Here is a 27,761-nt window from a genome sequence, read left to right as displayed (position 1 = left end):
TAACTTAAAAAATAAATATCAAATAATCGATTTTTAAGAAAAATACAGCAATTATATAAAATATTAATATTAAAAGTAATATAATTTTTTAACATACAGGGTAGATAAACTAACAGACTAAACTCAAGAATATTAAATATTTTATTATTAAAATGCTTTGATTTCTAAGCAGCGGAGAAAGTGTCATTTTCTTAATAATGACAAGAAGGAAGTTTGATCCTTATCACATACCATGCAACAAAAATTCCAGATATATTAATTTAAATATAAAAAGATGTAAGAAGAAAATTCACAAAGTTGGAAAAATCTTCCAATGCAAGCATAAAAAGTGAGAGGCCTAAAGGAAAAGATAGCTATCTAATATAAACAATTTTATTTTTTTCTTCTACTTTTGTCCTACTCAATCAAGTCTCCAGCTTATAGAAACCATAATATGTTTATCAAATTGCTGATCACAATTCATGAATCCAAATACCAATTTAGTTCTTTGTGACATTTTTTAATAGTGGTAAAAAAAAAAAAAAAAAAAAAAAAAGGAGTACACTATATTTAGTAAAGATAATTACCATGTAAATCTTTTTTTTAAGTAAATATTTTAAAAGATTTTATTTATTTATTTTTAGAGAGAGGAGAAGGGAAGGAGAAGGAGAAGGACAAAAACATCAACGTGTGGTTGCCTCTCACACGCCCCCCCAACCAGGGACCTGGCCTGCAACCCAGGCACGTGCCCTGACTGGGAATCAAACCTGTGACCCTTAGGTTCACAGGCTAGTACCCAGCCCACTGAGCCACACCAGCCAGGGCACCATGTAAATCTTTAATGTTGTGTTTGATGTGTCTGTGGCACTGAATCACGATATAAAATGTATTTCTTGACATGTACAGCTGTCAACAAAGGTAGGAGCTATATTGCCATAAAAATTCAAAAGTCAAATGATAGACTGCAAAAATATTCACAACACATGTTAAAGAGTTATTATTACTTTTTTATATGTATAAAATTTTTAGTCAGGTTTATTAGATTATAATTTGTATATGATAAAATCATACTTTTCGAACCCGGCCACATAGCTCAGTTGGTTAGACCATCCGCCGATATGCCAAGGTTCCAGGTAAGATGCCTGGTCAGGGCAGATACAAGAACCAACCGCGAATGCATAAGTAAGTGGAAAAACAAATCAATGTTTCTCTCTCTCTCTCTCTCTCTCTACCCCCTTCCTCTCTTTCTCTAAAACCAAAATAATGTGCAGACATTATTCTGTGTATCAATCTAGTGATTGCATGGCAAAATACCCATCATATCATCGACCCAAGTAAATAAGCCACAGGTGTGATGTTATCATCCCTTTTCATGTAAACACACAAATACTTGTCTAGCACTACAAAAAGCTGGTTTGATAAACCTACAATGTTAATAGCATTTACCACTATGTAAGTTTTTTTTTCACTTGATGCTTTAAATATTTGTTACACATATCCAAGTACACTAGAACTGTGATGTATACATTCCTCTACAGAAAAGATCCTAAGTTCCTTTAAAATTTACGTGCTCAAATCATAAGACATTCTCATTAATGAATGAGCATAATTAAAAATAACAGATCCAGATCTTTATTATTTAGCTATATCTCATATGGCTTTTTAAAATCACTGCTTTATAATTACATGAAAACATGCTCTACACACTGTCAAATACTAAACCTGGACTTTAGGAAAACAATTGAACAGATTACATTTCATTAGGGGATAATAAGATGTTCTCAGTTCTGTATCCTCAGAAATCACCCCTGAACTCTTGCAAACACATCCTATTAAATGTACTAGTGTACATGGTTGTGTGCATGTGCACTAACAAAATGGTTACTTTTGTTCTTGCTGCTCACAGAGGAACTAAGTTTTCATAGTGAAACTTGCCATTCATTGTGAAACCGAGTAGCCAGAGTAAACACTTCTTGGGGAAAAACCCAAGTTCAGGCCATGTCAAAATGAATTGGCAAAACATGAATTGTATGGTATGTGAAATGTATCTTAATAAAGTTGTTATCCCCTCGCCCCAAAAAAGAAGTGAATCAGTACAGATGAGTGAAAAAGCAATTTAAAAAATATGTGACAAGCCCTTAGTACGAAGGACCAAGAGCAGCTCTCTCCAGCAGCCCATGCGTTGCTCCTTTAGGCGTGTCTCTTTGCTGTCTTTCTCCTTCACATTAACGGCCCTTCTTTTCCCTCGAACTTCTTCCTGAACCCCTGCAGCTCAGCTCACTCTCCCACCCCTGTGACTTTCTAAATAAACTTCTGTTTGTATTTTTTAAAAAATATGTAACATCATCTTATTTAAAAATACATCTAAATATGTATAAACATTTATTTTTAAATAGAAGTGTTATAAAGAAAAGAAACCAACCTAATTGCTATCACTGGTTAATCTTGAACACTAAGGTGGGGAAGAGAGAAGAGAGCAATCCTGAGGAATTATGTCACCTAGGAGATGATGCTACTTGTTTCCTTTTTATAAGGGATCACATAAATAGCGATGGGGAATAGATGACTAAAAATGAGGTCTAGTGACTTAACAATTCAAAGAATGTTAGCTGTTTTATAATACACTCACATTTAATCCTCACTACAACCCTGAGGAAGGTGTTCAACTTAAGAAAAATGCAAATTAAGAAGAAACTAAAATAACATTTTTTACTTACCAGATAGCAAACATCAAAAAGTTTGACTACCTAGGCCTTTGGGGAATTATAAGGGGTACACATGGTAATAAAAAAATACAATAAAAAACAAACTATTAAAATTTTATAAATGCAACTTATCCTTTGGTATAGCACTTTTACCTTTGGAAATGTATACTAGTTATACCTATACAAAATTGCATATGTTTGACAGTTTTGTATGTTTTAACAAATAACTGAAAATATCCAAATGCCCATCTATAAGACTAACTCAATTGTGATACAGCTACATAATACCTTGTAGTTATAATGAAAAATATTCCATTGTTAATAGGAAGGATGTCCAGGATATTGTAAAAAATGATATAGAACCTATGTATGGAATGTTTGTTTTTGTATAGAAAGCATAGGGAGCCCTGGCTGGTGTGGCTCAGTGGACTAAGCTGCAGCCTGCTAACCAAAAGGTCGCTGGTTAGAGTTAGGGTATCACCCACAAAGCAAGAGGTCACAGGTTTGATTCCCAGTGAGGGTATAGGCCTGGGTTGCTGGCCAGGTCCCCAGCTGGGGGCGTGTGAAAGGCAACTGATCGATATTTCTCTTACACATCGATGTTTTTCTCCCTCTCTTATCTTCTTTCTATAAAAAATAATTAAATAAAATCTTTAAAAATTTTTTAAAGCATAGAGAAATTATATATATTCATATTTGTATAAAGAATCTCAAAAAGGATACAAAAGGAATCAATACAAGTGGTGGGTAGGAAGAAGTTAGAAGCAATAGTTAACATTAAGAAAACAGAAAAAGCTTGGGAGCCATTAGACCCAGACTGACAAAATATTGTTTTGATATTTTGACATTTCTTTTAACATGAAACCCCAAAATTGATGTTCTCTGTCGGAAGATTTCTAGGGTATATTAAATGAAGCAAAGCTAAAGGTAGAATAGTTTCTGTAGTATCAAGTTATAAACAAAGTAGAGCATAAGGAGAAGGGGTGCAGAATATACACACATGTGCATTTGCTAGTTTAAAATATTTGAGGAAGGCTAGGTGCAACTGTCAACATTTGCCTTATCGATACTGTACTCAGTGGTATGCTGGTAAATGCTTAACAATCAGCTTGGAAAGTGGGGGGTGAGGAACCCTGTTCTGTAGTGTTGGCCACTGTTTGTAGTGTAAATATGCCCACGGTGACGGATTGTAAACTATCAATATGACTGACCACCTGAGCAAGAGTTGGTTAGAAACGTGCATAATCAGTGAACTGTAATTCAAACCACTACTTGAAATAGGTTCCACTAGCTATACTATAATTTTTTTAAATGCAGATTTTCTTGGTGCTTAATCTGCTTAGATATAGTGTATTCCCAAACATCCATCTTGAATCTCAAAATATTTAACATCTAGTATCTCTAAAGAGAAGCCAATTCTGTGAAGGAAATGTTTTCAGACTATTGGAAGAGTGGCTATTTTACATCTTCAATTTCCATGTACACTCTAGGAACACCAAACCCATGCCACCGGCACACCTTTGTCCTCCTCCTCTCCTCTGTCCCCCTAACCTCATCATTTCCCCACCCCCACCCCCCACTATGCCCCAAAGAGTTCAAGAGTACAGTTTAAAAGACAGTAAGAAGTCCAAAGTCCCCTAGTTCTCTGCCTTCTCCTCTATACTAATTTTGAGACTCATAGATTTTGCTCAGTGTACTACCCACTCTGAACCAACAGAAATGTTGAACTTCTCAGATCAGATCTGGATTCAATAGTTTCCAAGCTCCCTCCATTTTCTCATTTCTCTACATTCCTATCATCATGATATTCTTACACCAATCTTGAAGGAACTCAAATTGAGCAAAGAGGTATTTTATTTTGAAATTATTTTGCCCTTTGGACAGATCTGATTGTAGCCCCTCCCAGCACACACTCACATTCCATACATGCTTTTTTCCTGTCTCAAGAAATAGTTGCTCAGATCACAAGGAAAAATAAAACCTTTCAAAACATGTTCACAGACATGGTCCAACAAGAGACTGTGACATTTTACTTCAGGTAGATCAGTGTTTCTCAGCCTGCTATCTTTTTTTCACTCCCAGTCCAGGAGTCTTTTCAAATATTTTTCCCCTGATAGTTCTCCCCATGAAATTTTTAATACAGCATATATAGTATCTGTTTACGTAGTGTGGCCTCCTTGTAATATCTAAGATTGTTTTATTCTCCCTTCCACCAATAACCAATTTTTATCCATTTGAGGAAATAGCAATTTTGAAAAGTAACATGTAGAGCACAAGGAGCAGCCCACAACGTATTTATGCCTACTCAGAAGTGACACCCTTAGGATCTATGCTCTCAACCTGAAATTGAGTGTTTTGAGAAAAAACTGGGTAGAACCACTGGCGCGTCCATTAATGATGGCTTTAAGAAGCCACAGTTGCCCTGACTGGTACAGCCCAATGGGTTGGGCGTCATCCTGCAAACTGAAAAGGTGCCCGTTCATTTGCTGGTGAGGAAACATGCCTGGATTGCAGGCATGCAAGAGGCAGCTGGTCAATGTTTCTCTCTCACACAGATGTTTTCCTTCTTCTTTCTCCTACCCCCTCCCTCTCTCTAAAAATAAATAAAATCTTTTAAAAAATGACACAATCATGCCCAATACTACATTTTACCACTGCCCCACCCCCCATTCCAGAATAAGAAGCATGGAGGAAAACCCCTGCTTTGCAACCAACCACTGTGCCACGGTGCAATGCTCACCACAATAGCTTGCTAACAAAACCAATTTACATCAAGATAAAAGATGAACCAGTCGCTCACCAAGTATCCACCCAAAGAGATTCTAAAATAAAGTTTTAACACACATGAAAAAATTCATCCTTCCAAGGGACCTGTAAAAGAGCTGTCTTGTTTTCCTAGGAATTGTCTACTCCAGCATCCCAGTCATTAAATTCCCTTTTTCTTCTTTTTAGGTATAAAAAGAAGACGTGTAGCATACTAAGTCTTGTAACCCTAATATTCATTGAGTTTTGCTTATGATTTTTGTTTCTCCAGTTTGCCTACAGCTGCCTGATGAGGGGTTCAAAGGCCACAGAAAGGCAGAACCTGACTGGCTTATGGAAGGGAGATGGGGTGTTAAGGGACTGGGTCAGTACTCATTCTCACCTGCCCTACCTTAGTGCCATAAGGCCTTACGTCCTTGTCCTTGTCTGGGCTGAACAAGGAGCCATGGCAGAGAGTTCAGAAATTTCCCACTTCTCCACACCAGATTCAGACTTCTTGTATATTCTAATTTTTAAACTCCTATCCTCAACAAAAACTCCACCCTCATTTGTCTACAATCCAAAGTAAATTTTTTAACTTGGGGTGGAGCAAAAGAGGGAAGACAAGTTAGTAGAGGGAGAGACCACTTCTAATTAATTAAAAACAAAAAACAAGAAAACCCCGCCTAAGTTAGAGATTGGTTCCAACTGTGTGGAAAGTCTGACTGAACTAAGAGTAAAACCTCTCTAGTCACAGGGGTCCTTCCTTATCTCTGGACCTCTTCCTCTGGTGTTATGAAACAGTACACAGTATGCCCAATCAAAAAGACAAAAACCATTCAACCATTCAGACCCCAAATCAGGCTCAAGCTATCATCCTATCAAATTCCCCCCTCATTCAGATATCTTAAATGGCTACCCCCCAGTTCACAGTTGCCAAATTCAAATCATTCCTTAAAGTTCATAGATTTAACCTGCTCTTTTATAGGCTCTCAGCAAGATTTTCAACTAAATCTCTAAGACCTACGTCTGCCCTGGACCTTCATTCTCACACGGCATCACCCCTCTCCCCGGACTGTAGGTGTGTGTCCCTGAGCCTACTCCTTAAAGGATTCTAAATTGAAACCCGCTGCCTTTTTCATGAACGATCCTATCCATGCTTTAAGTTAATAACCAACTCTGGTGTTCAGTGTATAAGTCCTTATACTTTTTGTATACTTTAATTGTTTCATGGTGTTTTTTTATAGAGTGTGTGCTTGCCCTGACGGGTGTGGCTCAACGGGGTTGGGTGTCGTTTCATAAACTGAAGTGTCGAAGGCTCGTCAATTGGATTCCCGATCAGGCAACATGCCTGAGTTGTGGGGCGGGTCCCCGGTTGGGGGCATCCGAGGAGCAACAGATGTTTCTCTACCACATCGATGTTTCTTTCTCCCTCCCTTCTCCTCTCTCAAAAAATAAATAAATAAAATATATTTTTTTTAAATGTGGGCTTTGCTGGCATCAGACAAACTGGCTACTTGCCCAGCTCCATATTTTACCAACCATGTGGCCCAGAGCAAGTCCTTGCTCTGTGAAACCTCTTTGAGCCAGTTTCCTTAAGATAAATCGGGACTATACTCTGTTTCCCAGAAAATAACATCCCCTGAAAATAAGACCTAGTGGCAGTCATTGCTACAGCTTCTCCCAAATTCTTGATGGAATTCAGAGTTTGGCTGGTTATGCTGATGTTCGTAATGACATGACTACATTATATTAATAAATGTTGATTTTATTGCTAAACAATAAATGTGAATTCTTGTTCATGAGAAAATAAGACATCCCCTGAAAATAAGACCTAGCGCGTCTTTAGGAGCAAAAATTAATATAAGACACTGTCCTTATTTTTGGGAAACACGGTAATACCACTTACTGAGCAGAATTACTATAAGAATTAAATAAAACCATGGATCTTAATATGTGTGGAAAAGAACTGTCTGGTAAAAATACATGTTAGGTAGTTTTCTACCTGTCCTTCAACACGTAACAAAACCTTAGTCATTCCAGGCTCAAATCCACGATGAAGAAAAGAATATTTATTAATAGCTATTATTTATGTATTGAGCATTTACTACTTTTCACACATCCTTATAATCACTTTTAGGAATTATCTCTTTTGCTTTTATCTCCTGATACTAGTAGCATTAATATTTCCATTTTTTTAAAAAGAAACTTTCTGATAAGGTTTTAGAAAGGTTAGTCAATGTCAAATCAATACTCTTAGTGCCAGGACTCAAACCAGAGGTATAACAATGTCCTAATTTTAACCCCAAGGCAGTGTTGTACAAATAATAATTTCAGCATCAAGTAAGCAATAACAATGATGGGGGACTCAAATGTTGGAAAATTTTCGCTTCAGGTAACAGCTAATAAGCTTAGTAATCAATGTATGTAAAAAGCTACTGTTTCAGGAACTGCAGTTATGACCCACCTGGACTCCAGGAGACCATAAGCAGCCCCACCTTTGTGCCTCGGGAGGACTGCAAGCAATCGAGATGGTATCTGAGCCCTTGCACTCCAAGATGAGGTGACCACAGCCCAGGGCACAAAGACCAACGCCCAGGACAGCCCAGTACACAGAAGAAAGAATCCTGCAGCTTTTATCTATCAACTTTTTCCCTGAATGCCAAACCCCTTACCTACACTTCCCTTCTCCTTATAAAAGAGCCCACTTAAAATGGAATTTAAGACGGTCTGTTAGGGTACAAACTTGCCATCTTCTCAGCTCGCGGACCATCTGAACAAAGCGCCCATAAAGATTCAGTCCCTGTCTCTGCTCATTGGGTCTGGTAGTGAAAGGCAGCACGGACCGGGTTTCCAGATTTCATATTTTGGCGATTCCACGCCAGGACTCTCCGGTAAGTCTCAGTTTTTGGTGGAGAATCCCACTGGCTACCTGGACTTGGGGGGCCAGAGGAGTGGATTTGGAGACTCCCTAGCGGCTGCCGAGTGATTTCACTTGGGGATTCTCCTCCTCTGACTCTCGGCACCTCCCGTTGTCTTCATTTTTTATTGTTTTTTGATTGAATCACTGCACTTTCAGGTTCAGGTTTATAATCACAGGTCATGACTAAGATCATTAGGTAAAAAGGTGTATTCTGATTTAAGGTGCCGTCTTCTGGTATAAGGTGCCGTCTGGTTTACAGAGCTCTGTCTGGTTAAAAGGCGTCTTCTGGTTTAACACACTGTTGACCAGTCACGAAAAAAACTCGTGTTTTCAAGACTAAACGCTGTTGACAGACAATGAGTTCATTCGTGTTTGCACTTGCATTCGCTTATACAATTCTTAAAACTGAGAGTAACATAGGATTTTGTATAAGTTTTTTTAATCGTGTTCAATCATGTTCACTTTATTATAAAAAATTATTTTTCTAGATATTCCACGTTTTATCACAATTTTAGTATTGCAAAAATTTCAAATATGGAGCATTGCGATGGTGAAGAATTTTTCAATTATATGCAGACACATTTTCTGATTGTCTGAGTGACTTTGAAGTATGTGGCAGTGATGTGGAAGATGACAGTCTGTCAGAAGATAGTTATGAACCTGATATTAGACCACCAAAATGGCAAAAAAAAAAAAAAAATAAATGTGATAGAATTTAATAGTGAAAGCGATTTTGAAGAAGAGTGGACAGAAAATGACATTGGAGAGATTACTGGTCGACGAACCCTTTGCTTGAAGTGCCTGCATTTCCTAAAACTATGATCAGAATAAGGTTCAAGCAAATCCTTTTTTTTTTTTCCCCATCTTACTGATGCTAATTCACAAGCTACATCAAATTGGGTCTCTTTTGGATTACTTTATTCCAAAATTTCAGTCTTTTTATAGACCTAAACAGGAATTATCCCTAAATGAAGCAATGATACCATATATCAGCTTCAGCACATATCTGGCAAAGATAACAAAATATGGAACTTTAGTGAGAATGCTTTGTGAAAGTGAGACTGGCTACATTTGCAATTTCAAAATCTATTTGGGTAAAGGCAAGAAGCTACAAGAAACTACATTCTCCGTCTTAGAGCCGTATTTTTATTCTTGGGTTCATGTTTACCAGGATAATTACTATAACTGTATCTATTACTGAAACGTTAGAAAATAAAACAATCGTTGTGTACCATTGCACATAGGTTAATGCTATACAGTTTATCATACCAAAAAGTTACTAAAAGTTATGTAGAAGATATATACAAAGTTTCATTTCAATACATTATGTATAAATAAAGCATATGGAAGTTTATTTAGATTGTTTCATTTTCATATATAAATACAAAAAAATAGCCACTGACATGAGATAGTTTTTGTATAAAATTGCCAGTCAAAAATGTGTTGTCTGGTTTACAGAGCTCTCTCTGGTAAAAAGGCGTCTTCTGGTTTAAGGCACCTTAAGGTGCTGTCTGGTTTACAGAGCTCTGTCTGGTTAAAAGGCGCCTCCTGGTTTTTGTGATACAGCAGTCCCTGTCTATATCACGGTTCACTTATCGCGGCCTCACTGTACCACGGGATTTTAAAAAATATTATATTTAATTATTTACCGTGGATTTTTCGCTATATCGCGGGATTTTGCGGTACTGTATATGTACGTTGTTAAAGTTACATAGATTAAGAGTGTAGAATATGTTTAAGAACATAAGTAGTGTTTATAAAAGTGTGGAAAAGGTAAATAAGGGACTGGGAATGGTTTATAAATGTGTGGGAAGGATTTATAAAGCCTTAAAAATATATAAATACTAAAATAAATGTAAGGTTCCTACTTCGCATATTTTCACCTATTGCGTGGGGTCTAGAACGTAATACCCGCGATAAGTGAGGGAATACTGTCTGGTAGAATGGTGGCGGGGTGGTGGTGGTGGTGGTGTCTTTGTTCCAGGGAGCAGCCCTTTGGGGCAAATTTTGGCTGAGTGGTCAACCTATGCTTATAAACCTATGACTAAAAAGAAAATGCTTTTTCATTGTAATACTGTTTGGCTTATGTGTTGTATAATCTAGACTCATGAGAGCACTGGCCGTTGAATGGTCTTCAAATTGCTAGATTATAACTGTAACTAGAATTGTTTTGTAAACATCAGGGAAGTTGGACAAAAGTTTTACCTAGAAACTTTCATGATTTATATAATCAGGATGCAGGATTAAAGGGAAATAAGTTAATGGTATAGAGAAAAGGGAATTTGCCTATGACAGACAGCAGAAGCTTAGAGGAGAGGGACCAGGAAGATCTAGGTATTATGGCTGCTGTGAGCATGGTCAGGGTTCCCACAGCCCCTTCAGTTCTGGGGGACCTTCTCCTTCTTGGCTGAAGGAACTGGGGAAAGTGAGCCTGAACTGGTCCTGAATCCTTCAGGGAACCAAATTTGGTGGAGGAAAAGCCCCTACTAGGGCAGGGCAATACTCTTTGTGAAAACTTCCAGTGGGAGAAGGGCCAGAGGGCAACCCCCTGGATGTTATTGGGCATATACTCCACTTTGTAAATCAGATATGTTAAACTGGAAAAAGACCAGAGCATAATCCCTTTAGAATGAACGAAGGAATGCACCCAGGCTTTTGAGTCTCTGAAGGTGCGCCTGGCTTCTACAACAGCCTTGGGGCTTCCAAAACAGCTAACGTCCTCTCAGTTAAACCTCCATCAATGGCAGGGCATTGGCTTAGGAGTTCTCACTCAAATGCTTAGTGACATTTCACAACCCATTGCTTATTTGTAAAGGAAACTAGATCACACTGTCCAAGGATGGCCAGCCGGCTTGAGAGCTGTGCCAGCCACCTGCAAGCTCTTACAGGAAGCTGAAAATCTTCCTTGAGAAAGCCTACCACCATTTATGCACCCCACCAAGTGTTGAGCCTGCTGGCGCAAAAGGTAACTGTGGCTCACTGCTGGGAGAGTGGGCAGGTACCAACCCATTCTTCTTGATCCTCACAACATCTTCCTGAAACGAGCAAGTTAAATCCTGCACTTTTCTCCCAGAACCTGACCTGGCTGCGCTAATACATGACTGTGGCTGAGATAATTGATGAAGTTTATTCTAGCAGAATTGATTTACAGGACCATCTTCTAGAAGAAGCAGACTGGACTCTCTATATGCGGATAGAAGCAGTTACATGGATGAAGGAAACAAGGCTGTGTATGCAGTTGTGACTCTTGAAAGAGTAGTAGAGGCCAAGGCCTTGCTGCCAGGAACCTCTGCTCAGAAAGTTTAACTGCTTGCACAGACAAAGGCACTGGAATTGTCACACAAAAGAAAGTGGATGTGTGTATAGACTCAAGGTAAGCTTTCTTAATTTTGCAATCATATGCTTCTATCTGGAAGGAAAAAGAACTGTTAACCTCCCATAAAAAGGAGATTAAGCATGCTGCACAAAATTTAAAATTACGTATTAGGAGCTCCTCAGGTACCTTTACAGGTGACAGTTATATACTGACCCGAGCATCAGAAAGAGGACATGAAGTGGCTAGGGGAAACAATCTGGCTGATCAAGCAACAAAAGAAGCTGCTAAAGGAATGTTTATAATGCCTTTAGTACCTGTTCTAGCCTTGTCACAGTTTGACCCTGAATATTTGACTGCAGAAGAAGCTGATAGTGGATGAAGAAGGAATAAGAAAGGAGTTATACTGCTTCCTGAACATTCAGTAGAGCCAGTCATGGAGCATTTGCATGAGGCCGCTCACTACACAAGGGACTTATTGACCATGTATATTAAACTGTGCCTCACAAGTACTGGAATTTCTAAAGCCATACGAAAAATAATTGCTAGATGTGCTGTGTGCCAGAAGAACAACCCCAAGACAGATCCCCATCAAAACAAAGAAGGGAAATAATTCCAAGGGCAGTGTCCACTTGAGGACTGGAAAATACTTTACCCAGATATTAAGGGTCCAAAGATAGAAATATTTGCTAGTCTTTGTTGACACCTTTTCAGGATGGATAGAAGCCTACCCTACTAGACCTGGGAAATCCTCAGAGGTAGTGAAAGCCTTACTGAAGGAAATAATCCCTCTCTCTTTGGCCTTCCTGGCAGCACACAGAGCGATAATGGGTCTGCTTTTGTTTCAGAAATTACACGTAAGGTCAGTAAATTTTTAGGAATCAAGTGGAAACTCCACATGACATGGAGACCTCAGGCTTCTGGGAAGGTAGAGAAGATGAATCACACCTTGAAGAAAAATATAGCCAAGCTATGCCAAGAAACTCATCTCTCATTGGGATCAAGCTCTACCTATTGCCCTGCTCAGGATAAGCGTGGCTTCTCGAGGTGAGACTCAATGAATCCTTATGAAATTGTGTGCGGGCGACCATTTTGGGCTATGATTAGGATGGGAGATATCTATATATATATAGATCAAAAAGTTCAGGTAATGAAAATGTGCAATATTTAAGTCAGACCTTAGCTGTAATTAATGACCTTGCTTGTATTAGAGGCCTCTCCCCTGCAGGTTCGCTACATTTCTTTGAGACTGAAGATAAGGTGCTACTCAAGACCTGGAAGACAGGATTTCCAGAGAGCCAACTAGAAGGAAAGTGGACTGGACTCTGGGATGTACTCCTCACGTATACCTTCACTGTGGTGAAGTTGGCAGGAACAAAGCCGTGGATTCATCGCACCAGGGTAAAGAAAGCATGGGAGGAACAATGGACCACGGAGCCTCTAGAAGACCTGAGTCATCTTTTAAATCAATGACTTATATTCTTTTCATTACTTTTTGTTTAACCCCACGTTATGGAGAACTTGTTCCTTTCAAATAAGATGAAAATATTCGGGTATATTTGGCAAAAATGTTCTAAATATCCATGAATTTTGTCTTGCAGGAGGAACTTAGGTTAAACAAACTTTCACTACATGTCTTATAGGTGTTTGTATTCCCTTGGAAAGCCTTTGAGATTATACTTTATTTAAGTATATCAGTAAGAAAATAACGTACTCCGATATTTATAATTGGGAATCTAGTATCTTTAAAAGACAGGGAAATGCTTTCCTTAAAAGTCACTCATGTAGCCAAGGCTGGAGAGTGTGCACCTTTTGTCAAATATGCTAAAAACTGTTTGTGCTTTATCATAGCGTGTTGTTGTGTACAATGTGCCCCCTTAGGTAGACCTGCAATTAACGTATTTCTAATGCTAAGATACGTGCTCAACAACAAAATGAGTACTTCCAACTGAAACTGATCTCAGAGAAAACACCGTTTAAAAACTAATAGTGAGGGTATGATGGGGGACTCAACTGCTGGAAAATTTTAGTTTCAGGTAACAGCTAATAACCTTAGAAACCAATTTGTAAAAAGCTATTGTTTCAGGAACTGGAGGTATGACCCACCTTGACTCCAGGAGACCATAAGCAGTTCCACCTGTGTGCCTCGGGAGGACTGCAAGCTATCAAGACGGTATCTGAGCCATTGTACTCCAGGGTGAGGTGACCACTGCCCAGGACACAAGCAACACTGCCCAGGGCCCAGATGAAAGAATGCTGCAGCTTTTATCTGGGTAACCCTTTCCCTGAATTCCACACCACTTACCTACACTTCTCCTTATAAAAAGAGACCACTTATAACGGAATTTAGGACGGTCTGTTAGGGTACAAACCCACCATCTTCTCAGCTCCCAGAAGATCTGAATGAAGCGCCCGTAAAGATTCAGTCCCTGTCTCTGCTTATTGGGCCTGGTAGTGACAGGCAGCACGGACACCGGTTTATCTGGTTTCAACATTATAACAAAGTCCATTAGTTAATCGGATAAAAGTTGCAGCACTCTTTCATCTGTGCCCTGGGCGGTGGTCCTTGTGTCCTGGGTGGTGGTATTCCCACCCTGGAGTACAAGGGCTCAGATACCGTCTTGCTTCCTTGCAGTCCTCCCAAGGCACAAAGGTGGGACTGCTTGTGGTCTCCTGGAGTCAAGGTGGGTCATACCTCCAGTTCCTGAAACAACAGCTTTTTACATACATTGATTACTAAGCTTATTTACTGTTACCTGAAACTAAAGTTTTCCAACATTTGAGCCCCCATCAAAATTATAATCAATTTAAAATCTGCTTCTTGAAGATGTGGTCAGCAGTCCCCATCCATCTTCCTCCAGATGTTCCTTGGACTTTAGTACTCCTAATTTCTGGATGACTCTGATATATTTTACCTTTTTCCTAGTGTTTTTCCTCAAATTTTTCAGTTTCATATAATTAGGAGACTAAGATTCAGTGAAAGCTTATTGGTATTAAATAATACCCCAGTATGAATTGCCACGTTAATAAAAAATATTAGAATCAAAAACAAATTGTAGATTTTCTGATTCAACCAGAGAAGATTAAAACACACTTCTCTGGATTAGAGAAGATTCAATCACACTAGTTCTACAGATGTGGTTTATATGCAGTTATACTGTGGAGGTTCGTGGTAGAGGGCAAGCTCCAAATACCTTAGTTGTTGTTGGTATTTTTGTTTTTTTTAAATGCCATTTAAATGCTCAAAGATTTCAGAATATTTGTCCCATGACAAATCCTGTTATCACGTTATAATGTCTGGAATGCTCCCTCATCGTGATCAAAGATAATATTCAAGGAACTTGCCTCACATAACTCCATTTAGCAGGCAATAGATAACTAGCCCATTCATGATCCTTCAAGACCCCAATTTAAGTCTGGACTTCCAGTTTCTTCCACATTGCTCATTGGCCTTGGATCTCTAGTCTGTTGCTCCAATTTTCTTCCTGTCTGGGCCTTCTAAAAATATAAGCTCCAAGTATAATGAGTATTTTATTCAGCACTTAGCTGGTGGTGATATGCCCAGAATTACTTACACATTCCTAACTGAAACAGAGCATTCTACCGACAAAGTTTCAAGACCCATAAATTTTTCCCTTCTAGCTCCTTCCCCCACAGGTTACATACTTGCCTTCAGCCTACACTTATTTGCTGGTGACTCACACAGCAAGAGAAGATCTTTCTCCTAAATTTCAAACTCAGTCATCCACCAGTCGGACATCTTCACTGGGCAATTAAAACTCAGCCATGTCCAAAATTTAACTAATTACTACTTCTCCGAGCCCGCTTGAACCCCCAAACCTACCTAATAACTCATAATTCTTCTGAAGTGCCGCATATGTTCAAGAACAAAACTCAGCCTACAACTTCAGCAGAGTCTTCCTTAAAACCTCTCCCATTCATCCTGCATTCTCCGTTCCTACTGCTTCTACCTCAGTGCATTCATTCAACAAATATTTATAGATAACATAACATGCTGGTAGGCCTGGTTACCAAGAGAGAAAAGGTACCAGCTCTTACAGAGAACACATTGTAAAGACTGTTAAAAGAAAAAAGAAACCAATGAAATAAATTTTAATATATTTGTATTTAAGCTACCATGACAAAAATATTTCAACATGAATTAATTTAAAAAAGTATCTAAAATATACTTTAAAATAAAGTCTATGAAATTAATGCATATTTCACAAATCTCAGTTCAAGCTAAATTTTTGATGGTAGCCATGTAAAATGCAGTTATACCAAAACAAAGTTCTATTTAATTTAAAAATATTCCATTTGTAACAACCTAATTAATAAAATATACAAAAAAAAATCCATTTGACTGCAGTTTTAAATTTCAAATTAATTAAAATAAAATCACAAAATCAGTTTCTAGTTGCAGTACCCAAATTTCAAGTGTTAAGCACTGCAGTTATTTAAGGTATTCTTTTAAAATGCAAACCTCGTTGCTTTAGGCCGTATTCCACATAGCACCTGGCTAAACACCAACACCACTTTAGGGAATTTTGGAAAATCAAGATTTTAAACTAACCCATACAATTCCTTTAGGTCTGAGGTAAAAATTCTATAAAGATTCAAAGACTCAAAGAGCTTGGAAAGGAAACCTGGGAACCATTAATCAATCCCCAGAACAAAATACATAGTTTTTAGTCCAGCAAGCAGAGACTCCAGTTCTTAGCCTTGGCCAAATTTTACAGAATGTCTCTTGCAATAACTATTTCCACACCAGCTTTGCTTCCCCTAAGCTACTTTAAACAACCTGTCTTGTCTCACATAGCAACTTGAACATAGAATGACCTTTGGTCATTCAACTGCCCCCAAAATACACAGAACTAGAGAAAAGGTGATCTGAGGAATCAACTATTTCTTAACAATCACCCAGGTGATAGGATGAAGTATTGCTTATCCTCCAGCCTGCTTCAGATAGAATTGAACATTACTTCCTTCACTATCTTTGCACAGATATTTATCATATCAATTGACTGCACTTTGTTTGCAATGCTGTCTCCTCATTCTAGACTTTGGTCTTGGTGATTGTCCTCTAGGCTCAAATGTGTTTTTGGGGACAAATGAGCAAATCTAAGTATAGACTAGGTATTAGGTACTATTAGGGAATTGTAATAATGGTATTATGATTGTGTAGAATGGTCTTATTAAGAGTAAAAACTTTAATAATGATACCTACAACTTTCCAAGGGTCCACACTCATTAAATAAAAAGACAACTACTGAATTAAAACCATAGGTATTAGCAGTGTTTGTTGCATTATTCTCTCAACTTGTTTTGTTTGAAAATTTTCATTTGAAAAGTTGAATGTTGTCCTGGCTGGTGTGGCTCGGTGTATTGAGTGCCAGCCTGCAAACCAAAGGGTTGCCGGTTTGATTCCCAGTCAGGGCACATGCCTGGGTTGCAGGCCAGGTCCCTGGTTGGGGGCGTGTGAGAGGCAACCACACATTGATGTTTCTCTTCCTCTCTTTCCCTCTAAAAATAAATAAATAAAAAAATTTAAAGTTGAATGCTTATCTTAATAAAAAAATGAATAAACACATAAATAAAAATTAAAAACAAACAAACAAACCACAGGCCACCCTAACCAGTGTGGCCCAATTGTTTGGGTGTTGTCATCCCACAGGAGAGGCAGCCAACAGGTCAACAATTGTCTCCCTCTTCCTGTCTCTCCCCATAACCCCCGCTCCCTAAAAATAAATAAATAAAATTTTTAAAAAAGAAGAAGAAACACAGGTCTACATGGTGAATTAATCTGGAGAGGTTTTTCCAACTCTGTTGCATTCACTTGTAAATATTATTTTAGAATAAAGTAATAAGAGTCCTCTCCTTTCTAAATGTCAATTTTTCCAACACTTGTTTTCAGAAGGTGTCTCTTCTGGAACCAGATACTTTAAGTGCCAGGCAGAATTGGTTAGGAAAGTTATGATTAGTGTATTAATACTTTCTTGTCTCCTGCAAAACCGTCTGCAGGACCTCATATCACCGACTCTGTGTCACCCACAATAACCCCTTACCTTAACCAGAGCTTTGGTCTTTTTTTGTTTGTTTTGTTTTTTAAATCTCCTTTTTTAAAAAAAATTTTTTAAATTTATTTTCAGAGACAGGAAGGGTGGGAGAAAGAGAGGGAGAGAAACATGGATATGTGAGAGGAACATCAGTCAGTTGCCTCTTGCATGCTCCCAACTGGGGACCTGGTTCACAGCCCAGGCATGTGCCCTGACTGGGAATCGGAACCAGTGACCTTTCAGTTGGCAGGCTGACACCCAATCCACTGAACCACACCAACCAGGTCAATCTAACTTCTTCGAATGCATGACTAAATCTTAGAAAGCCAGGAAGAAAAACTAAGATAAGCAATTTTAGGCAAGAGTCATGAAGCAAAGTACATGCTAATCCAATACCATGGTGGATTTAGTCCTTTTTCCTCCTTTTATTTCCATAGATAACTACAATGATGGAAATGTCTTTTCATCTTTCCCTTTTAAGTAAAAGTAATAACTTAAAAATATTTCTTGATTTAGATGTTTCTTTAATAAAAAAATAATAAAAAGATATACAAGAACATTTATGGCAGGTTTCTTTGAGCTTCATCATAACAGTAAATGTTTCAAAATTATACAGGACTGGGTGAATAAGGTATAGAACAATGTATCTCCAACAATGGAACTCTAAGTAGCCATTAAAATATCACATGCTGAAATGGCATAAGGTACATGAAAAGATGCTAATTATCATTAATCATCAGAAAAATGAAAATTAGAACCACAATGAGACATTATATTAATGAGGTAGCAGCATTGTTCTCAATAGCCGAGGTAAAGAAACAACCTAAGCATCTCTCCACAGAAAAATGGGTTTAAAAATGTGATATATAATGAAATACTACTCAACTTTTAAAAAAGAGGAAATCTTGTCATTTTCAACAAAATGGATGAACCTGATAAGTAAAATATGTTAAAGATAAATATTGCAGGGTATCACCTATATGTGCAATCTGAAAAAACAAATGAAAGTCGAACTCATAGAGCCAGAGAGGAGAAAAGTGATTGCTAGGTGAGTGGGGAAATAGGGAGAGGATAGTAACATGGTGTATTCAAACTTCCAATTATCAAATGAGTCAAATCTGAGGATCTAATGTGTAACATGGTGATAATACAGTAGGTAACACTGTAGTATATAACTGAAATTTGCTAAAAGAGTAGAATTTAAATGTTCTTACAAAAAAGAAAGGTAAATGTGTGAGGTGACAGACGTGTTAATTAACTTGATGAGAAGAATTCTTTACAATGTACATATACATACAACATATCACAACCATCACACCTGGAAGTATGTTTTATTTTTGTTTACATTTCTCTGGAATATTGTTGCCAATTATTGCATTTTAATTCCCTTTGCTTTAGGGGTATCCCTTATGAACAATATAACAATTTAGGTTTGTTATTTTTACATAATCTGAGGCATTTCTTTTATATGATGACTATATTTCATAGACATTTATCAAAATAATAAATGTTTGGTGCTGGAAGTTCTTTTTCTAATGGGTCATTTTTTGTTTTCATTCTCTTTTCCTATTAATTTAAAAGACATCTTCTATTTTAAATTTACTACTGATTCCCTTTATGTCTTTAAGCAGTATTCATACGTTAGCATTTCTCAGTCACAACGGAGATTCATACATATTGACCCCTAAAAATAAATTAATATGAAAAGAACCAAGTTGCAAAGAATATTTCACGATCTAATTTTTATAAAATAATAAATATTATTTTAGGCATAGAAACATAAACCAAGTATATGTAACTTAGTACGGGGTTAGTTACTTTCACTTTTGGCATCATACATTCCATAATGTTTAATTAATTTGTATAATGAGCTCAAATAGTTACAATAATCATGATTACTTTTGTAATCAGAATAAAAGACACAATATTTTATGCAAAAGAAAAGATGTTACAACTACATACCCATCACCAAGTCTCCCTTCTAAGAATTAATCCTTAAGAACTATATTATGGCTTTGGTCAAAGATGGCAGCATAGAAAGACCCTGAACTCACCTCCTTCCAGGAACATATTGAATATACACCTACAGACAGCACTTCCTCCTGAAATAGAACTGAGGACTGATTGAGAAAAAGAGAGGGAGAGAGAGAGAACCACACAGAAACAGGTCTCTCTGCAGCTTGCTCCAGCCCCAGATTCCAGCAGTCTAACTTGCCCCAGGGATTCCCTTGGTTACTCCTCTCTACTTACCCCTCAATTTGCAAGGCCCTAGCTACAGCCTCAGCCCAACTGTGGCTTGCCTCTGGGAATCCCTACAGCTTACACTGGTTCCAGCTTCAGCTCTAAGTTCCAGAGTGCCTGTCCCCACTCAGCTACAGGCCCAGGCTTGTCCTTTCCCACTCCCTGTGGCTCACATGTGGTTCCAGCTTCGGCTGGCCTGCCAAAGACATCAAAGACACACAGTCTCCAAAGGGATGGTTACTACACAAAGTCACTCCTTCAAGGCCTGGAGAGGTTACTGTTTCACCTAACTCATATAAACAAACACAGAGAGACAGCCAAAATGAAGAAACAAATACTTCCCAAATGAAAGACCAGAACAGAACCCCAGAAAAAGAACTAAATGAAACAGATACAAGCAATCTATCAGATAGAGTTCAAAACACTGGTTATGAGGATGCTCACTGATCTCTGAGAACTTTAACAAGGAAATAGGCAACATAAAAAAGGAAATAGAAAAATGAAAAAGAACCAGTCGGAAGTGAACACAGTAACTGAAATGAAGAATACATTAGATGGAATCAACAGCAGATTAGATGAATCAGAGAATCCAATTAGTGATTTGGAAGACAAGGTATTGGAAAACACCCAATTGGAACAGCAAAAGGAAAACCAAATTTTTTAAAATGAGGATAGTTGAAGGGACCTCTGAAAGAATGTCAAGAGTACCAACATTCGAATCATAGGGGTTGCAGAAGAGGGATAGAAAGGGACTGAAAACCTATTTAAAAAAATAATGGCCCAAAACTTTCCCAACCTGGTGAAGGAAACAAACATCCTGTTCCACGAAGCTTAAGAGTCCTAGACAACATGAAAACAAAGAGGCCCACACCAGGACACATATAATGAAAATGCCCAAAATTAAATCAACAAGGATTTTTTCTTAACTTCAAAGCTGGAAACAAACAGAACAAATCAACTTACCTATATATCAAATGGGTAAGAACCATATTAAAGTAAAGTGGAAAAAAAAGGATCCAAGTATTTTTAGCTCCAGTACTTTCACTTCTCTCAGTCTAAAGAACTACAAAGAAAACTTAAATTTGGCTTAAGAGATTAGTAGGCTTATTGTTTTTAAAAATATATATTTTACTTCTTTTTAGAGAGGGGGAAGAGATAAAGAGAGGGAGAGAAACATCTATGTGTGGACACCTCTAGCATGTCCATATTGGAGACCTGGCCTGCAACCCAGGCACCTGCCCCGACCGGAATGGAACTGGCAAGCCTACAGTCTGCAGGCCGGCACTCAATCCATGGAGCCATGCCAGCCAGGAAGGTAGGCATATTGTTAATAGTAATGTGGGTATAGTAATTCTAAAACAAGTTTATGTGTTTTGAGCAAAGTAGTATATATATTTACTTTTTAATTTTTTAAAAAGATTTTATTTATTTATTTTTAGAGAGAGGAAGGGAGGGAGAGAAATATCAAAGTGAGAGAGAAACTTCAATAGGTCGCCTCTCAAACACCCCCAATCCAGGACCTGGCCCACAAACCCAAGCATGTGCCCTGACCAAAATCGAATGAACCTTTCTCTTTTCGGGATGACACCCAATCCACTGCGCCACACCAGTTAGGATTACACACACACACACACACATACACACACACACACACACAACATACACACACACACATTTTTTTTTTAATTTAAAAATTTTCCTTTATTTTTTCCATCATAATTTATCCCCTCATACACTTTTCCATTTCCACACCCACCCACAACTGCCTGTCAGTCACCACACTGTTGTCTGTGTCCATGAGTTCTCTTTTTTCTTTTTGCTCAATCCCTCCACTCCCCAGCTCCCTCCCACCTGCCCTAAACTGTCAGCCTGCTCTCTATCTATGAGCCTGTCTCTATTTTGCTTGTTCAGTTTATATTGAATTTTTTGGGAATGAAGCTTCTCATGGTGAGGGAAAAGAGCTACAAATAAATAACAGTGAAAGGCAAGAATGATATGAAGTGGCTCTTTTCACCCATCTGTCCAATAAAAGGGCATGAGCCATGACAACCTTAGTGATATGAGCACACTTAGCTTCCAGATGTCAGGTTCTAATATCATTCCCCACTAAAAAGAACCAGAGGTCTTTAGCAAAATGGCTGAGTCCAGGGCTGGGGCTGGGAGAGTATGGTCAGACCATCTTGTGTCCAAAGAGTGACAGGCACAGAAGCCAGCTTAAAGGAGCTTCCGCTGGCCAAATCCGCAAGAATCTGAACATCAAAATAAGTAATAACAGTAATGAATTATATCCCACTGAATAAAATCAGAATTCATGGATCTGTATTGACAGAAGTTTTAAAAATCATTACATGGTTGGAGCATCAAATATCACCAGTATGGGAACGGGTCACAATCACCTGCAACCTGATAGAATCACCTGAAGAACACAGCATCACTTCTGGGGTATTCCTACCACCTATGTATAACCTAAATTTAATGAAGTATCAGACAAACCCAAATCGAAGGACATTCTACAAGTAACTGGCTCTCTTCAAAATGTAAAAGTTGAGAGGACAAAGAAAGACTAAGACTGATCCAGATGAAGGAGAGCTGAAGAGACATGACAACTGAAATGCAACAGGTGACCTTGGATTAGATATTGGACCTGAAAATTTCTTACTACAAAGGACAAGTAGGATAATAGGTAAAGTCTGAATAAAGTCTGTGGGTTGGATTAGAAAAAGAAAGAAAAAAAGCCACATATTATTAAGGATGCATACGGAAGCAGTAAAACTTTATATAGAAGAGCAAGGAAATGATTATTTTAACTTCAGGAAAGAAATTTCCTCTTGGGAGCTGGCAGGACAATGAGATGGCAGAAAAACATACACAGATGTTTACAGGACTGGCAATGTTCTTTTTCTTAACTATTTGGTGATTAAGACTGTTCCTATAATCATTCTGAACTATACAAATGTCTTCCATAAAACCCTTGTATTTATATTTTAGGACTTTAAAGAAGTTTAAAAAGCATATGGCAGAACACTATTATATATGATACCATTTTGTATATGTAATTATATTATTCAATAAAAACGGTCTCGCCCTCGCTGGTGTGGCTCAGTGGATTGAGCACCAGCCTGAGAACCAATGGGTCACTGGTTCGACTCCCAGTCAGGACACATGCCTGGGTTGTGGCCCAGGTTTCCAAGTTGGGGTGTGCAAGAGGCAACCACACATTGATGTTTCTTTCCCTCTCTTTCTCTCTCCCTTCCCCTCTCTCCAAAAATAAAAATTCTTAAAATATAAATAATTAAATGAAATGATCTGAAAAAAAATATGACAACTATTAATACTAGGTCTATCTGGGTGAGTCAGGGGAGGTGAACTGTCCACTATAAAAAATTTTACAATTAAAAAGAGATAGTAAGTGTCTAGAATCTTATCTGTTTGGACTCACACATTATTTGAAATAAAAGACCAGCACATATGTTGCTGTCATTGTTTCATGTATTTCCTGGAGCAAATAAAATGCATGATAAAAAAATTAAAGCATTATATTGAATTAAAAAATCTATTAAAGGTGTAAGTCATTACAGACATACAGAAAAGGGCAGTGTATTTTCCCACTTCCTCTTCGGGATGTCTCTGAGTGTTATAAAAAGTCAAATTCAAATCTGGAACTATATTACTTTTTAATTCTTCATAAACATCTTAAGTATCATGGAATATAAATCCACTGAAGGAAAAGGAAGACAAGAATAAAAACAGAAATCAGAAAGAAGAAACAAGATTCTGAATTCCACAGTTCCCAAAAGATTGTTGTTACACAAGAAACTAGAACAATCACCAAATTTTAGTATCATACAACTGAGGATGGGAGAGACTGACACAGCTGTAAGGTTTTTAATAAAAATCAGCAAAAATAACACCTAAAAATCATATTCTAGTCTGTGAACACAGGGTTTTCATCTATGGCTACATTTTTCCCACTTCTTTTTCATGAATTACGAAAGTTACAACCTGGCCCTACAATCCCTCTATTCTGCGTTCTCTGGAAAGTTGCCAGGTAGACTCATGGGCCTGTTTATAAACCGTTTTGATGCTTGCTAACAAATGAAGTGACAGCCATGGAATCTGAGTTTTGAGAACACAAAGCTCAGGCATGAAGAAGCCGCAGCAGATGTTATACATTTGAACATTAATAATGAAGCAATTCCTACAAGGCCTATTGATATTTTACTTGCAAAACTGATTCAAACAAATCAGCTTGAGAAAGAGCAATCAGAGGGACTAAAAGATGGATTAAATATGGTACACAAAGGACCCTTGCCAAGGGTGAGTAGTACTTGGATAGCAGATTCAAGTAACAACAAAAACCTTCTAATAATTAATTGAAAATACAAAAATGAGAAATTTGGGACCAGTGATAAATCAAACCAATGCTACAAGCTATTAAAAGGAAAGAAAATTTCAGTGACATTCTAAAAGAACATAAATATGTAATAATCATTTCACAGTATATACATATATCAAATCATCAGTGTTCTACACCCTAAACTTACAGTGTGATGGTATATATCAATTGTATTTCAATAAAACTAAGAAAAATAAATTTTAAAAATGTTTCAATGAGCCTTGGCTGGTATGGCTCAGTGGCTTGAGTGCCAGCCTATTAACCAAAGGTCACTGGTTCAATTCCTGGTCGGGGCACATGTGTGGGCTGCAGGCCATGTCCCCAGTTGAGGGCATGTGAGGGGCAACCAATCAACTTTTCTCTTGCATATCAATGTTTCCCTCCCTTTAGTCCTCCTTTTCACTCTCTCTGTAAAATAAATAAATAAAATCTAAAAAAAAAAAAAAATAATAATAAAAAAATTTTAATGAAAAATTTTAAAAGTTTCAATAAAAATAAAGGTTGCTATTTTTGGTATACTAAAATAAATTTTAAAACATAAAAAAACAAAATAAAATTGTCAAAACATACATAACTGCATTGGAAACTTCAGAAATCATGGAACTAAAAACAAGTATAAAATTCATTTTTAAAAATGGAGATGTCTGAGGGAAACTAAATCAAGGCTGAAATCTAAGGAAAAAGTGGTGAAAAGGAACTGAAGTGTCAGTAGGCAAAAAGTCATAAAGCAATGTACTTCGTACTAGAAAACAACACAATTATATCAGCAAGTGCAATAATCTGCTTTGTATATCCCAAGAAAAAGTCACCTAGAGCTAAACCTATACATCATTATGTTTTGTTTTAAGAAGTGAGAACCCAGCTACATGAAACTGGTGGAATCTGTCAGGTCTGGCATTTTTAGATTATTTGCATTTAAATTCCATACACCTTACCTTTTGCCTTGTGTACCAGCTGGGTTTTACTAATCATGAGCCAGATACACAGAGGCTAAACAAAGCTCTGATATAAAACCCTTACTACACAAGCTTAGTGGCTAAATAAGTTATGAAGTGGCCATCTGTGTTTTCTGCTTAAGCTGCTGACAGACTCTCAAGGTTAAGAAAGATCTTTAAAAGCACGGAGTCCATCTTTAGCTACAAGGCATGAACTATCTCTGTATTACCTATATTAAAAGTGATTCATCAACCTTTGCTTAAGTACCCAAAGTAACAAGAATCTAACTACCCCCAAACAATCTAGTATGCTGTATCTTCCTACTCCTCACTCATCAGTCCTGTTTTATCCTTGGAACCAATATGGCAAGTCGTTTTCCTACCCTTCAATTATCTATCAGTGGTGGGTTATATAGCCCAAAGAATAACAGAAACAGCTGTGAGCCCATACTAATATAGTAATTAATTAAGAGTGGGAGAAGAGGGATGGGGTCTCCTTCCAGAATTGCCATTAGTAGAGAGAAATGGTAGAAACAGAAAAAGACCATTTGGTAAGCACCACATTAATAAATACTGGAAGTAAAAATAATTACTATTATTGGACGTAAGAATTATCTATGTATGCTAAACTTGATGAGTAAAAATATGATGAAAACAAGATATTTACACAGTGTCCAAGTATCTCTCCACAAAGTGCTTGTTAATCACAAAGGAAAACAATCATTTTATAGACAAGAATCCTGGCACATACTTAAGCCAAGTGATCAAGGTTAACTCAGATATGAGACCTGACCTGATACACTAAGAAGGGCATATTGCTTTTGTGGCTTCTTGCCAAATATGCATATCTTAAATTTAATCATAAGGGAGCATCAAACAAACTCAACTTGAGATACAGTCTACTCTACAAAACAGCTGACCAGGATTCTTCAAAGATGCCAGTGTTGCCCTGGCTGGGCAGCTCAGCTGGTTAGAACACTGTCCCAATACCCCAAAGTTGCATATTCGATCCCTAGTAAGGGCACATACAAGAATCAACCAATGAATCTCTCTCTCTCCCTTTCTCACTCTTATATCAATAATAATTTAAAAATTTTAAGCTTTTTAAAAAAGTGCAAATATCATGAAAGACTTCCAAAGCACTGAGCAGCTGTTGCAATTTGGAAACTAAGGAGACATGTCAACTAAACATGATGAGGGATCCTGACTGAGTCCTACACCGAACCCCCCAAAGAACATCAGTGGGAAAATAGGCCAAATTTGAATTAGGTCTTTAGAATAGCAATTAGTATAGTGTCAATGTTAATGTCCTGATTTTGATTGTGGTACAACAGTTATGTAAAATGTTAACATTGAGGGATGTTAGGTAAACTGTATAAGGAAATTCCTTGCACTAGTTTTACAATATTTTTATAAATTAGAATTAGAAATGATACCCAAATAAAACTTACATATATCAGAGCCTAGAGCCCATTCCCCTTTCCCTAAGGCTCCCCGCCCAAGGCTTAACCGGAACTTTCACACAGAAGGTATGGTGTGGATATGTTCAATGTGTGGCTCCTTTTGCTTTTTATTTTATATTATCTTATTTTTCAATTACAGTTTACATTCAATACGATTTTGTATTAGTTTCCAGTGTACAGCATAGTGGTTAGACAATCAGTACTTCACAAAGTGATCCCCTCGATATTTCCAGTACCCACCTGGCACCATACGTAGTTATTACACTATTTATTGACTATATTCCTTGTGTTGTATTATACTTTGCTCACTCTGTTCTTTAAATATATTGTTAGGGTTTGCAGTTTTTATTCTAATTAGAAAAAATTTTAATTTCATTACATTCACATTACAGAAAGAAGAAGAATAAGAAAAAAAAGCATATACATATAAGGAAAACCAGAGAAAAAATTCCAAGTTATCTAATCAGGGAAAACTAGAAAGCAGTCTGCCACATGCTTTGTTGTGTAAGTAAATATATTATATTTGATGCATTGTAATTTTAAAGCAAAAATGAGATCTACATCATATATCATTTTGTAATCTATATTTTCACTTAAAAAATAATTCTTAAATCTCTCTTCCTTTCTTTAGACCAGTGGTTCTCAACCTTTCTAATGCTGCGACCCTTTAATACGGGTCCTCATGTTGTGGTGACCCCCAACCATAAAATTATTTTCATTGCTACTTCATAACTGTAATTTTGCTACTGTTATGAATCATAATGTAAATATCAGGATGTATTTTCATTGTTACAAATTGAACATAATTAAAGCATAGTGATTAATCACAAAAATTATGTAATTATATATGTGTTTTCCGATGGTCTTAGGCGACCCCTGTGAAAGGGTCGTTCAACCTCCAAAGGGGTCGTGACCCACAGGTTGAGAACCGCTGCTTTATTTAGACTGTAGTAGGGATACATAAAATACTTTCAAGACTCTATCCAAACTGCTCTCCAGATAATACCA

The 27,761-nt window shown here is 37.5% G+C and overlaps 1 protein-coding gene across 1 annotated transcript in view; it reads right to left on the bottom strand.

Moving 5' to 3' along the window:
* Positions 1-27,761, bottom strand: part of TET1 (tet methylcytosine dioxygenase 1) — a 117,391-nt gene that overhangs the window by 43,723 nt on the left and 45,907 nt on the right. The gene's annotated exons all lie outside the window — the stretch shown is intronic.

This window comes from Furipterus horrens, unplaced genomic scaffold (assembly GCF_987537825.1).
Source record: "Furipterus horrens unplaced genomic scaffold, mFurHor1.1.pri manual_scaffold_5, whole genome shotgun sequence".
NCBI lineage: Eukaryota > Metazoa > Chordata > Mammalia > Chiroptera > Furipteridae > Furipterus > Furipterus horrens.
The sequence above is the reverse complement of the archived record's forward strand: the minus strand, read 5'-3'. Positions and strand labels throughout refer to the sequence as shown.